Below are 14,577 nucleotides of genomic sequence, written 5' to 3'. Positions count from 1 at the left end.
GGCAGTAATAGTAACTGGTTGACTAAAGGCAGTAATAGTAACTGGTTGACTAAAGGCAGTAATAGTAACTGGTTGACTAAAGGCAGTAATAGTAACTGGTTGACTAAAGGCAGTAATAGTAACTGGTTGTGACTAAAGGCAGTAATAGTAACTGGTTGACTAAAGGCAGTAATAGTAACTGGTTGTTACTAAAGGCAGTAATAGTAACTGGTTGTGACTAAAGGCAGTAATAGTAACTGGTTGACTAAAGGCAGTAATAGTAACTGGTTGTGACTAAAGGCAGTAATAGTAACTGGTTGACTAAAGGCAGTAATAGTAACTAGTTGTTACTAAAGGCAGTAATAGTAACTGGTTGACTAAAGGCAGTAATAGTAACTGGTTGACTAAAGGCAGTAATAGTAACTGGTTGACTAAAGGCAGTAATAGTAACTGGTTGACTAAAGGCAGTAATAGTAACTGGTTGACTAAAGGCAGTAATAGTAACTGGTTGTGACTAAAGGCAGTAATAGTAACTGGTTGACTAAAGGCAGTAATAGTAACTGGTTGTGACTAAAGGCAGTAATAGTAACTGGTTGTGACTAAAGGCAGTAATAGTAACTGGTTGACTAAAGGCAGTAATAGTAACTGGTTGACTAAAGGCAGTAATAGTAACTGGTTGACTAAAGGCAGTAATAGTAACTGGTTGACTAAAGGCAGTAATAGTAACTGGTTGACTAAAGGCAGTAATAGTAACTGGTTGACTAAAGGCAGTAATAGTAACTGGTTGACTAAAGGCAGTAATAGTAACTGGTTGTGACTAAAGGCAGTAATAGTAACTGGTTGACTAAAGGCAGTAATAGTAACTGGTTGTGACTAAAGGCAGTAATAGTAACTGGTTGTGACTAAAGGCAGTAATAGTAACTGGTAGACTAAAGGCAGTAATAGTAACTGGTTGACTAAAGGCAGTAATAGTAACTGGTTGTGACTAAAGGCAGTAATAGTAACTGGTTGACTAAAGGCAGTAATAGTAACTGGTTGTGACTAAAGGCAGTAATAGTAACTGGTTGTGACTAAAGGCAGTAATAGTAACTGGTTGTGACTAAAGGAAGTAATAGTAACTGGTTGTGACTAAAGGCAGTAATAGTAACTGGTTGTGACTAAAGGCAGTAATAGTAACTGGTTGTGACTAAAGGCTGTAATAGTAACTGGTTGTGACTAAAAGCAGTAATAGTAACTGGTTGTGACTAAAGGCAGTAATAGTAACTGGTTGTGACTAAAGGCAGTAATAGTAACTGGTTGTGACTAAAGGCAGTAATAGTAACTGGTTGTGACTAAAAGCAGTAATAGTAACTGGTTGTGACTAAAGGCAGTAATAGTAACTGGTTGACTAAAGGCAGTAATAGTAACTGGTTGTGACTAAAGGCAGTAATAGTAACTGGTTGTGACTAAAGGCAGTAATAGTAACTGGTTGACTAAAGGCAGTAATAGTAACTGGTTGACTAAAGGCAGTAATAGTCACTGGTTGACTAAAGGCAGTAATAGTAACTGGTTGACTAAAGGCAGTAATAGTAACTGGTTGTGACTAAAGGCAGGTAATAGTAACTGGTTGTGACTAAAGGCAGTAATAGTAACTGGTTGTGACTAAAGGCAGTAATAGTAACTGGTTGTGACTAAAGGCAGTAATAGTAACTGGTTGACTAAAGGCAGTAATATGAACTGGTTGGCTAAAGGCAGTAATAGTAACTGGTTGACTAAAGGCAGTAATAGTAACTGGTTGACTAAAGGCAGTAATAGTAACTGGTTGACTAAAGGCAGTAATAGTAACTGGTTGACTAAAGGCAGTAATAGTAACTGGTTGACTAAAGGCAGTAATAGTAACTGGTTGACTAAAGGCAGTAATAGTAACTGGTTGACTAAAGGCAGTAATAGTAACTGGTTGACTAAAGGCAGTAATAGTAACTGGCTGTGACTAAAGGCAGTAATAGTAACTGGTTGACTAAAGGCAGTAATAGTAACTGGTTGACTAAAGGCAGTAATAGTAACTGGTTGTGACTAAAGGCAGTAATAGTAACTGGTTGTGACTAAAGGCAGTAATAGTAACTGGTTGACTAAAGGCAGTAATAGTAACTGGTTGTGACTAAAGGCAGTAATAGTAACTGGTTGACTAAAGGCAGTAATAGTAACTGGTTGTGACTAAAGGCAGTAATAGTAACTGGTTGACTAAAGGCAGTAATAGTAACTGGTTGTGACTAAAGGCAGTAATAGTAACTGGTTGTGACTAAAGGCAGTAATAGTAACTGGTTGACTAAAGGCAGTAATAGTAAATGGTTGACTAAAGGCAGTAACAGTAACTGGTTGTGACTAAAGGCAGTAATAGTAACTGGTTGTTACTAAAGGCAGTAATAGTAACTGGTTGACTAAAGGCAGTAATAGTAACTGGTTGACTAAAGGCAGTAATAGGAACTGGTTGACTAAAGGCAGTAATAGTAACTGGTTGACTAAAGGCAGTAATAGTAACTGGTTGTGACTAAAGGCAGTAATAGTAACTGGTTGTGACTAAAGGCAGTAATAGTAACTGGTTGACTAAAGGCAGTAATAGTAACTGGTTGTGACTAAAGGCAGTAATAGTAACTGGTTGACTAAAGGCAGTAATAGTAACTGGTTGTGACTAAAGGCAGTAATAGTAACTGGTTGACTAAAGGCAGTAATAGTAACTGGTTGTGACTAAAGGCAGTAATAGTAACTGGTTGTGACTAAAGGCAGTAATAGTAACTGGTTGACTAAAGGCAGTAATAGTAACTGGTTGACTAAAGGCAGTAACAGTAACTGGTTGTGACTAAAGGCAGTAATAGTAACTGGTTGTGACTAAAGGCAGTAATAGTAACTGGTTGACTAAAGGCAGTAATAGTAACTGGTTGACTAAAGGCAGTAATAGGAACTGGTTGACTAAAGGCAGTAATAGTAACTGGTTGACTAAAGGCAGTAATAGTAACTGGTTGTGACTAAAGGCAGTAATAGTAACTGGTTGTGACTAAAGGCAGTAATAGTAACTGGTTGGCTAAAGGCAGTAATAGTAACTGGTTGTGACTAAAGGCAGTAATAGTAACTGGTTGACTAAAGGCAGTAATAGTAACTGGTTGACTAAAGGCAGTAATAGTAACTGGTTGACTAAAGGCAGTAATAGTAACTGGTTGACTAAAGGCAGTAATAGTAACTGGTTGTGACTAAAGGCAGTAATAGTAACTGGTTGTTACTAAAGGCAGTAATAGTAACTGGTTGACTAACGGCAGTAATAGTAACTGGTTGTGACTAAAGGCAGTAATAGTAACTGGTTGACTAAAGGCAGTAATAGTAACTGGTTGACTAAAGGCAGTAATAGTAACTGGTTGACTAAAGGCAGTAATAGTAACTGGTTGACTAAAGGCAGTAATAGTAACTGGTTGACTAAAGGCAGTAATAGTAACTGGTTGTGACTAAAGGCAGTAATAGTAACTGGTTGTGACTAAAGGCAGTAATAGTAACTGGTTGACTAAAGGCAGTAATAGTAACTGGTTGACTAAAGGCAGTAATAGGAACTGGTTGACTAAAGGCAGTAATAGTAACTGGTTGACTAAAGGCAGTAATAGTAACTGGTTGTGACTAAAGGCAGTAATAGTAACTGGTTGACTAAAGGCAGTAATAGTAACTGGTTGACTAAAGGCAGTAATAGTAACTGGTTGTGACTAAAGGCAGCAATAGGAACTGATTGTGACTGTGGTTTCTTGATTCCCAGGCTGCGTTGCATTGCATTGAGTCAGATCAGAGTGAGTGGGTGGAAGAGGAGTTGGCTGAACTCCTGGTTTGTTGTCTGTTCGCCACATTGGACAGAGGAGGAGTCAGGCCATAGGAACACAGAGAGGAGGAGGGTTAGGGGGAGGAGAGGGAGGAGAGGGAGGGGGAGGAGGAACAGGAGGAGAGGGGGGAGGAGGAGGAATTCCCGTTTACAAAGCTTTTCTTTTCAAAACCCTAACTCTTATGAAAGCTCTTCTTTAGTTTTAACTGTCCAATCAGCAGCTTGAAAGACAGACTGTATTTCCATCCTGATCTAACCATCCAATCAGAAGGCAGAACAGTAAAACCCAGAGTCCTGGAGGTAAGGCCCCCAGTCTAAGGCTGCGTTCCAAATGGAACCTTATTCCCACGTGCACTACTATCAAAAAGTCAAAAGTAGTGCACTATAAAGGGAATAGGGTGCTATTTGGGACGCACCTAATATTTTACCCTCCTCACCTCAAACCAGTAACTGTAGGAAGGAGAGAGAGAGAGAGAGAGAGAGAGAGAGAGAGAGAGAGAGAGAGAGAGAGAGAGAGAGAGAGAGAGAGAGAGAGAGAGAGAGAGAGAGAGAAGAGAGAGAGAGACAGAGACAGAGAGAGAGAGAGAGAGAGAGAGAGAGAGAGAGAGAGAGAGAGAGAGAGAGAGAGAGAGAGAGAGAGAGAGAGAGAGAGAGAGAGAGAGAGAGAGAGAGAAAAAGAGAGAACAGAGAGCAAATGGAAGAAGACTGGCTGTCTGGCACCTATGTGCTTTTCAACACTACAACTGTGCTTCCTCAGTTGGACAGTCACTCACTGGTGGTTAACTTATGACATGGCCATGTTATGACATAGTGAATGATCTGTGAGAGTGTAATTGTAAACTGTAGTATAGGGCTCTATAGTGCATCACCAAAGGCCACACAGCTCGATCAACCCACCAGGAAATAAGTAGCATGTTATATTGACCTGCAGTCCTTTCCCTGTTATGGTCGGTTCAGTAAGATATGAACCCAGACATACATCAGCAGACTGCTTCCAGGGCAACAGCTTCTACAGCAGACTGCTTCCAGGGCAACAGCTCATTCAGCAGACTGCTTCCAGGGCAACAGCTCCTACAGCAGACTGCTTCCAGGGCAACAGCTCATTCAGCAGACTGCTTCCAGGGCAACAGCTCCTACAGCAGACTGCTTCCAGGGCAACAGCTCATTCAGCAGACTGCTTCCAGGGCAACAGCTCCTACAGCAGACTGCTTCCAGGGCAACAGCTCATTCAGCAGACTGCTTCCAGGGCAACAGCTCCTACAGCAGACTGCTTCCAGGGCAACAGCTCATTCAGCAGACTGCTTCCAGGGCAACAGCTCATTCAGCAGACTGCTTCCAGGGCAACAGCTCATTCAGCAGACTGCTTCCAGGGCAACAGCTCATTCAGCAGACTGCTTCCAGGGCAACAGCTCATTCAGCAGACTGGTTCCAGGGCAACAGCTCATTCAGCAGACTGCTTCCAGGGCAACAGCTCCTACAGCAGACTGCTTCCAGGGCAACAGCTCCTACAGCAGACTGCTTCCAGGGCAACAGCTCCTACAGCAGACTGCTTCCAGGACAACAGCTCCTACAGCAGACTGCTTCCAGGGCAACAGCTCATACAGCAGACTGCTTCCAGGGCAACAGCTCCTACAGCAGACTGCTTCCAGGACAACAGCTTCTACAGCAGACTGCTTCCAGGGCAACAGCTCATACAGCAGACTGCTTCCAGGGCAACAGCTTCTACAGCAGACTGCTTCCAGGGCAACAGCTCATACAGCAGACTGCTTCCAGGGCAACAGCTTCTACAGCAGACTGCTTCCAGGGCAACAGCTCCTACAGCAGACTGCTTCCAGGGCAACAGCTCCTACAGCAGACTGCTTCCAGGGCAACAGCTCCTACAGCAGACTGCTTCCAGGGCAACAGCTCATACAGCAGACTGCTTCCAGGGCAACAGCTCCTACAGCAGACTGCTTCCAGGGCAACAGCTCCTACAGCAGACTGCTTCCAGGGCAACAGCTCCTACAGCAGACTGCTTCCAGGGCAACAGCTCCTACAGCAGACTGCTTCCAGGGCAACAGCTCATACAGCTACGTCTCAAATGACTCCCTGTATCATTTACGTCATTTAGCAGACGCTCTTATCCAGAGCGACTTACAAATTGGTGCATTCACCCTATAGCCAGTGGGATAACCACTTTACAATATGTTTTTTATTTATTTATTTCTTTGGGGGTGGGGTAAGGGGGGGGTAGAAGGATTACTTTATCCTATCCCAGGTATTCCTTAAAGAGGTGGGGTTTCAAGTGTCTCCGGAAGGTGGTGAGTGACTCCGCTGTCCTGGCGTCGTGGGGGAGCTTGTTCCACCATTGGGGTGCCAGAGCAGCGAACAGTTTTGACTGGGCTGAGCGGGAACTGTGCTTCCGCAGAGGTTGGGGGGCCAGCAGGCCAGAGGTGGATGAACGCAATGCCCTCGTTTGGGTGTAGGGACTGATCACAGCCTGAAGGTACGGAGGTGCCGTTCCCCTCACAGCTCCGTAGGCAAGCACCATGGTCTTGTAGCAGATGTGAGCTTCAACTGGAAGCCAGTGGAGTGTGCGGAGGAGCGGGGTGACGTGAGAGAACTTGGGAAGGTTGAACACCAGACGGGCTGCGGCATTCTGGATGAGTTGTAGGGTTTAATGGCACAGGCAGGGAGCCCAGCCAACAGCGAGTTGCAGTAATCCAGACGGGAGATGACAAGTGCCTGGATTAGGACCTGTGCCGCTTCCTGTGTAAGGCAGGGTCGTACTCTCCGAATGTTGTAGAGCATGAACCTACAGGATCGGGTCACCGCCTTGATGTTAGCGGAGAAACGACAGGGTGTTGTCCAGGGTCATGCCAAGGCTCTTCGCACTCTGGGAGGAGGACACAACGGAGTTGTCAACTGTAATGGAGAGATCATGGAACGGGCAGTCCTTCCCCGGGAGGAAGAGCAGCTCCGTCTTGCCGAGGTTCAGCTTGAGGTGGTGATCCGTCATCCACACTGATATGTCGGCCAGACATGCAGAGATGCGATTCGCCACCTGGTTATCAGAAGGGCTGTGTTCTATATACCCTATTTACCCTATTCCCAGATACCCTATTCCCAGATACCCTATTCCCTATTTACCCTATTCCCAGATACCCTATTCCCAGATACCCTATTCCCAGATACCCTATTCCCAGATACCCTATTCCCAGATACCCTATTCCCTATTTACCCTATTCCCAGATACCCTATTCCCTATATCATATATACCCTATTCCCTATATAGTGCACTATTTTTTACCAGAGGCCTATGGGTAAAGCCAATTCCAATTCAAAATATTCTTCATTCAAAAGCATAGAATAGAATTAGAATTGGGATTCCAGTGAACTTCCTGAATTGACTGGGATTGAAATGTAATTGACCCCCCCAACCCTGCTACTGCGCATGACAATGTAAGCAATTGCAATGCCTTACATCGATGACGTTGGAGTTGACAAATCCAGGAAGCCTCTCGTCCTTGCAGATGACTCCAGCGTCCTCATCGTGTGTGCAGTCACTGTTGCCCCAGCCACGAGACTTACACAGCTCAATGCTCTTCTCCCCTCCGTTACACTGCACATTATCCAGCCAGATCTTCCCTGCATAGAGAATAGACAATCAGTCACGTTGGTCAACCATAACACAGCATGGAGAATAATGTACTGTGCACGTTCACTGTAAACCAATGCATTCTCTAGCGTTTGAGTTCTGTACTGTTGAACGGTGTTCTACTAGAGTTCTGTACTGTTGAACGGTGTTCTAATAGAGTTCTGTACTGTTGAACGGTGTTCTAATAGAGTTCTGTACTGTTGAACGGTGTTCTAATAGAGTTCTGTACTGTTGAACGGTGTTCTAATAGAGTTCTGTACTGTTGAACGGTGTTCTAATAGAGTTCTGTACTGTTGAACGGTGTTCTAATAGAGTTCTGTACTGTTGAACGGTGTACTAATAGAGTTCTGTACTGTTGAACGGTGTTCTAATAGAGTTCTGTACTGTTGAACGGTGTTCTAATAGAGTTCTGTACTGTTGAACGGTGTTCTAATAGAGTTATGTACTGTTGAACGGTGTTCTAATAGAGTTCTGTACTGTTGAACGGTGTTCTAATAGAGTTCTGTACTGTTGAACGGTGTTCTAATAGAGTTCTGTACTGTTGAACGGTGTTCTAATAGAGTTCTGTACTGTTGAACGGTGTTCTAATAGAGTTCTGTACTGTTGAACGGTGTTCTAATAGAGTTCTGTACTGTTGAACGGTGTTCTAATAGAGTTCTGTACTGTTGAACGGTGTTCTAATAGAGTTCTGTACTATTGAACGGTGTTCTAATAGAGTTCTGTACTGTTGAACGGTGTTCTAATAGAGTTCTGTACTGTTGAACGGTGTTCTAATAGAGTTCTGTACTGTTGAACGGTGTTCTAATAGAGTTCTGTACTGTTGAACGGTGTTCTAATAGAGTTCTGTACTGTTGAACGGTGTTCTAATAGAGTTCTGTACTGTTGAACGGTGTTCTAATAGAGTTCTGTACTGTTGAACGGTCTTCTAATAGAGTTCTGTACTGTTGAACGGTGTTCTAATAGAGTTCTGTACTGTTGAACGGTGTTCTAATAGAGTTCTGTACTGTTGAACGGTGTTCTAATAGAGTTCTGTACTGTTGAACGGTGTTCTAATAGAGTTCTGTACTGTTGAACGGTGTTCTAATAGAGTTCTGTACTGTTGAACGGTCTTCTAATAGAGTTCTGTACTGTTGAACGGTCTTCTAATAGCTGCTCTCTGACAGGTCTGTAACTCACATATGATAGAGCCTCTATATAACAGTTACATTAATATTACTGACCTTGGCCTTTGCTTTACTTGGTGCTGTGTGTCCATCCTTCGTGCTTATGAATGGTCTTATAAACGTGTAATAACTGCTCTATGACAGTGTTATAGCTCACCTAGGCCCTTGCCGTACTTGGCGCTATGTGTCCACCCGTAGCGGAGACGAAGCCCAGCTGGCGACAGAGGACGTTGGCGTTGGAAAGAGAGAAGTCGTCATCACAGATGGTCCCCACTCTCCCTTGTAGAAGACCTCGATCGCCCCTCATTGTGCTTCCGGGGTACCCCACCAGACGAAACTGCAGCCGGTCGTTCTGGGGTTTGGGGGAGACGATGCCCTGGGGAGGGGGCGTGGTCAGGGCCAGGATGCAGACAGGAAGCCACACCCCTAACAGGAAGCTGCTGATGGAACATCGCTGCCACCATCTTGAAGTCTTCATCTCTCAAACCTGTAGGGGCAGGGACAGGAGAGTTGAGCTTGAGGGTCAGAGGTCAGGTGGGGGTGGGGGGGCAGCATTGCAGGCGGGTCGCGACTGACTGATCTACAAATCACTTTTCAACATAAATAACTACTCATTATTATTTATAGATCAGTCGGTCACAATGTACCCACAATGCATCATGGATTTGATGTTCTGGAACAGGGCTAATGTCAAGAAGACTTTAAACTTTAAACTGTTCTCAACTCAAAGATGCTAGTAAAAAAATACCCCAAATAAATCCGCCAACTTTACAGATTGTAATGCAAAAGATCACCAGGCAATAATGAAGAACTGAACTCAGTGACATTATTTTTCTAAGAACATTTCTCATTGCTTGGGCCAAGTAGAACCAGATATGTAAAGACCTTTCCTCAGTGAAGTCTGAGACCAAGCAACACCAGAGAGATAAAGACCTTTCCTCAGTGAAGTCTGAGACCAAGCAGAACCAGTGATGTAAATACCTTTCCTCAGTGACGTCTGAGACCAAGCAGAACCAGTGATGTAAATACCTTTCCTCAGTGACGTCTGAGACCAAGCAGAACCAGTGATGTAAATACCTTTCCTCAGTGACGTCTGAGACCAAGCAGAACCAGAGATGTAAAGTATGCATGGTTGACTTCCTGTAAGAAGCTGGACGGACGCTCAGAGAGCACAAATTCGATCCAACACTGTGATTCAAACCAGCTGCTGAATGTTTCCTCGCCTGTTATGGAGGAGAGAATAATGCCGAGACAAGCAACCCTCTGATGGAAAACCAGCCGGCTTCACTACAGCCTAAACAAAACGGGACTCAGATGCTTAGAACGTGTGCATATAGATTTGGTTAGGATGAATGACTGATTGAAACCAATTGGTGTGGTGTGACAATGTCATCTTTGCCAGAAGTACGTTAAGCGGCCAACTATGTGTAGTAATTCTTATGGAGTCTACTGAGTCTGGCGTTTCAACTCTGACCTGCCTGACCTGGGGTGTATTCAATTCAAGAGTTTTTATTGGACAAATTCAGGTAGGTCCCTCCCAGTTTCGTTTGGTTTGCATCTGTCTGCTTTCGTTTGGTTCTGTTTGGTTCCTAGTGAATAAACCTCTGTACGTGTGTTTGGTTCCTAGTGAATAAACCTCTGTACGTGTGTTTGGTTCCTAGTGAATAAACAACAGAGCACAATAATATGAATCTCTTGACAGACTATGTGACATAAATGGAGCATCTGACGCAACTATGCAAGATTTTAGTTCTGGGTGTCCGAGATCATAATACTATGAATATGGCGCTTGATGGTGCATAGTGTTACATCTGTCATCTACAGCCAAAACATGCCAGGCCAGGCAGTCACCTTCATTAATCTGTCATCTACAGCCAAAACATGCCAGGCCAAGGCAGTCACCTTCATTAATCTGTCATCTACAGCCAAAACATGCCAGGCCAAGGCAGTCACCTTCATTAATCTGTCATCTACAGCCAAAACATGCCATGCCAGGCAGTCACCTTCATTAATCTGTCATCTACAGCCAAAACATGCCATGCCAGGCAGTCACCTTCATTAATCTGTCATCTACAGCCAAAACATGCCATGCCAGGCAGTCACCTTCATTAATCTGTCATCTACAGCCAAAACATGCCAGGCCAAGGCAGTCACCTTCATTAATCTGTCATCTACAGCCAAAACATGCCAGGCCAAGGCAGTCACCTTCATTAATCTGTCATCTACAGCCAAAACATGCCAGGCCAGGCAGTCACCTTCATTAATCTGTCATCTACAGCCAAAACATGCCAGGCCAAGGCAGTCACCTTCATTAATCTGTCATCTACAGCCAAAACATGCCAGGCCAGGCAGTCACCTTCATTAATCTGTCATCTACAGCCAAAACATGCCAGGCCAGGCAGTCACCTTCATTAATCTGTCATCTACAGCCAAAACATGCCAGGCCAGGCAGTCACCTTCATTAATCTGTCATCTACAGCCAAACATGCCAGGCCAAGGCAGTCACCTTCATTAATCTGTCATCTACAGCCAAAACATGCCAGACAAAGGCAGTCACCTTCATTAATCTAGAACTAAAAGCAACAGTGTGTATATAGGGAGGTGTTTCAGACATTAGTGTGCTCAGGAACCACAAACTGAAGTTTCCCTTTCCTGTGTACGTTTGGGAAAATGCACACGCATACACTTCGACCCTCCATACTGATACGCTCATGGGTCAGGTTGTGTGAAAACCAGAAAGTGATTGGCTGGATCAGTATGGAGCATGTAGTTCTGTTGGGACTGAAGGGTTCTATATAGTTCTGTTGGGACTGAATGGTTCTATATAGTTCTGTTGGGACTGAAGGGTTCTATATAGTTCTGTTGGGACTGAAGGGTTCTATATAGTTCTGTTGGGACTGAAGGGTTCTATATAGTTCTGTTGGGACTGAAGGGTTCTATATAGTTCTGTTGGGACTGAATGGTTCTATATAGTTCTGTTGGGACTGAAGGGTTCTATATAGTTCTGTTGGGACTGAATGGTTCTATATAGTTCTGTTGGGACTGAAGGGTTCTATATAGTTCTGTTGGGACTGAAGGGTTCTATATAGTTCTGTTGGGACTGAAGGGTTCTATATAGTTCTGTTGGGACTGAAGGGTTCTGAAGGGTTCTATATAGTTATGTTGGGACTGAAGGGTTCTATATAGTTCTGTTGGGACTGAAGGGTTCTATATAGTTCTGTTGGGACTGAAGGGTTCTATATAGTTATGTTGGGACTGAATGGTTCTATATAGTTATGTTGGGACTGAATGGTTCTATATCGTTATGTTGGGACTGAAGGGTTCTGTAACACTCTGGCTCCAGGGACTCTGATTGTTGAGCCAGGGTTGTTATTTTCATTTAGGTGTCTTTTGTTTTGGTTTTGTATTTCCTAGGTTTGCCTTTCTGTTGGTTGTATTTCTAGGTTTGTCTATGACTCCCAATCGGAGGTAACGAGTGTCAGCTGTCGGCTCGTTATCTCTGATTGGGAGCCATATTTATTCTGAATGTTTTCCTGTGGGGTTTGTGGGTTTTTGTTTCCGTTACGGTGAGTGCACCGTGGAACTTCATGATCGTGGTTTATTGTTTTGTCGTGTTGCACTTTAATTAAATAAAGTCATCATGTTTATCGGTACACGCGCTGCGCGTTGGTCTCATCCTTCAGACGATCGTGACAGAAAAACCCACCAAAAAAGGACCAAGCAGCGCGTCCAGGAGCAAAGGGTCTGGACACAGGAGTTATGGACGCCTCCTAAGGATTTTTGGACATGGGAGGAGATTCGGGCTGGAAAGGGTCCTTGGGCACAACCGGAGGAATATCACCGCCCTCGTGAAGAGCTGGAGGCAGCCAAAGCCGAGAGGAGGTGGTACGAGGAGGCAGCGCGAAGGCGAGGCTGGAAGCCCGTGGAAGAGAGGCAACCCCAAGTAATTTTTGGGGGGGGGCACATGGCTTGGGCGGCTGGGCAGCAGGAGGCTGCCACAGGGAGAAAAGGAGAGAAGGCTAACGGAATACGGGAGCCATTGGCGAGTAGAGGAAGGGAAGTGTTTGTGGCACGGCGTGAAAGACTGAGGTGTGTTGCCAGTCCGGTCCGGCCCGTTCCTGATCCTCGGTTGAGGCCAGTGGTGTGTGTTCCCGGTACGGACCGGCCTGTTCCTACTCCAAGCACCAGGTCCACGGTGTGCTACGCCAGTCCGGCCCGGCCTGTTCCGGCCACTCGCACCAGGGATACGGTGCGCGTCGCCAGCCCAGCCCGGTCTGTTCCTACTCCACGCACCAGGGATACGGTGCGCTTCGCCAGCCCGGCCCGGCCTGTTCCGGCCACTCGCACCATGGATACGGTGCGCTTCGCCAGCCCGGCCCGGCCTGTTCCTGCTCTCCGCACTAGGCTTAATGTGAGTCCCCAGGGTCCAGCATGCCCTGTTCCGGCTCCCCGCACTAGGCGTTATGTGCGTCCCCAGGGTCCAGCATGCCCTGTTCCGGCTCTCCGTACTAGCCCTTATGTGCGTCCCCAGGGCCAAGCATGCCCTGTTGCTTCTCCCCGCACTAGCCCTGTGATGCGTGTCCTCAGCCCGGTACCTCCAGTTCCGGCACCACGCAACAGGCCTACGGTGCGTCCCCCAGGGCCAAGCATGCCCTGTTGCTTCTCCCCGCACTAGCCCTGTGATGCGTGTCCTCAGCCCGACCTCCAGTTCCGGCACCGCGCAACAGGCCTACGGTGCGCCTCAGACGGCCAGAGTCTGCCGTCCTGCCCAGGGGCCTGAACTGTCCGTCTGCCCAACGGGGCCTGAACTGTCCGTCTGCCCAACGGCGCCTGAACTGCCCCGTCTGCCCAACGGCGCCTGAACTGCCTGTCTGCCCAACGGGGCCTGAACTGCCCGTCTGCCCAACGGCGCCTGAACTGCCCGTCTGCCACGAGCCATCAGAGCCGTCCGCCAGACCGGAGCCGCTAGAGCCTTCCGCCAGACAGGATCAGCCAGAGCCTTCCGCCAGACAGGATCAGCCAGAGCCTTCTGCCAGACAGGATCAGCCAGAGCCTTCTGCCAGACAGGATCAGCCAGAGCCTTCCGCCAGACAGGAGCAGCCAGAGCCTTCTGCCAGACAGGATCAGCCAGATCCGTCAGCCAGCCATGAGCAGCAGGATCCGCCAGAGCCAGCCAGCCAGGATCCGCCATTCAGTCCGGAGCTGCCCCTCAGTCCGGTGCTGCCACTTAGTCAGGTACTGTTCCTTAGCCTGGTGCTGGTCCTTATCCCGGTGCTGGTCCTTAGCCCGGTGCTGCCCCCTTAGCCCGGTGCTGCCCCTTAGCCCGGTGCTGCCCCTTATCCCGGTGCTGGTCCTTAGTCCGGTGCTGCCCCTTAGTCGGTGCCGCCCCTTAACCCAGTGGGGTGTAGTTGGGGGTGGTAATGTGTAGGAGGCTAAGTAAGTGGGTAATGACTATGGTGGGGTGGGGACCACGACCTGGGCCAGAGCCGCCACCTGGACAGACGCCCACCCAGACCCTCCCCTAGACGGTATGCTGGTGCGCCCGGAGTGCACCTTTAGGGGGTACTGTAACACTCTGGCTCCAGGGACTCTGATTGTTGAGCCAGGGTTGTTATTTTCATTTGGGTGTCTTTTGTTTTGGTTTTGTATTTCTAGGTTTGCCTTTCTGTTGGTTGTATTTCTAGGTTTGTCTATGACTCCCAATCGGAGGTAACGAGTGTCAGCTGTCGGCTCGTTATCTCTGATTGGGAGCCATATTTATTCTGAATGTTTTCCTGTGGGGTTTGTGGGTTTTTGTTTCCGTTACGGTGAGTGCACCGTGGAACTTCATGATCGTGGTTTATTGTTTTGTCGTGTTGCACTTTAATTAAATAAAGTCATCATGTTTATCGGTACACGCGCTGCGCGTTGGTCTCATCCTTCAGACGATCGTGACAGGTTCTATATAGTTCTGTTGGGACTGTAGG

General features: G+C 46.5%; 1 pseudogene; it reads right to left on the bottom strand.

The window, feature by feature from the left end:
- The window catches only part of LOC123481036, a 46,599-nt pseudogene extending 37,510 nt beyond the window's left edge, over positions 1 to 9,089 (bottom strand).
- Between the last annotated feature and the right edge of the window lie 5,488 nt (positions 9,090 to 14,577).

The sequence above is a fragment of the Coregonus clupeaformis genome, unplaced genomic scaffold, assembly GCF_020615455.1.
Source record: "Coregonus clupeaformis isolate EN_2021a unplaced genomic scaffold, ASM2061545v1 scaf3007, whole genome shotgun sequence".
Lineage (NCBI taxonomy): Eukaryota > Metazoa > Chordata > Actinopteri > Salmoniformes > Salmonidae > Coregonus > Coregonus clupeaformis.
Note: the sequence above shows the minus strand (reverse complement) of the source record. Positions and strands in the feature narration are given on the sequence as shown.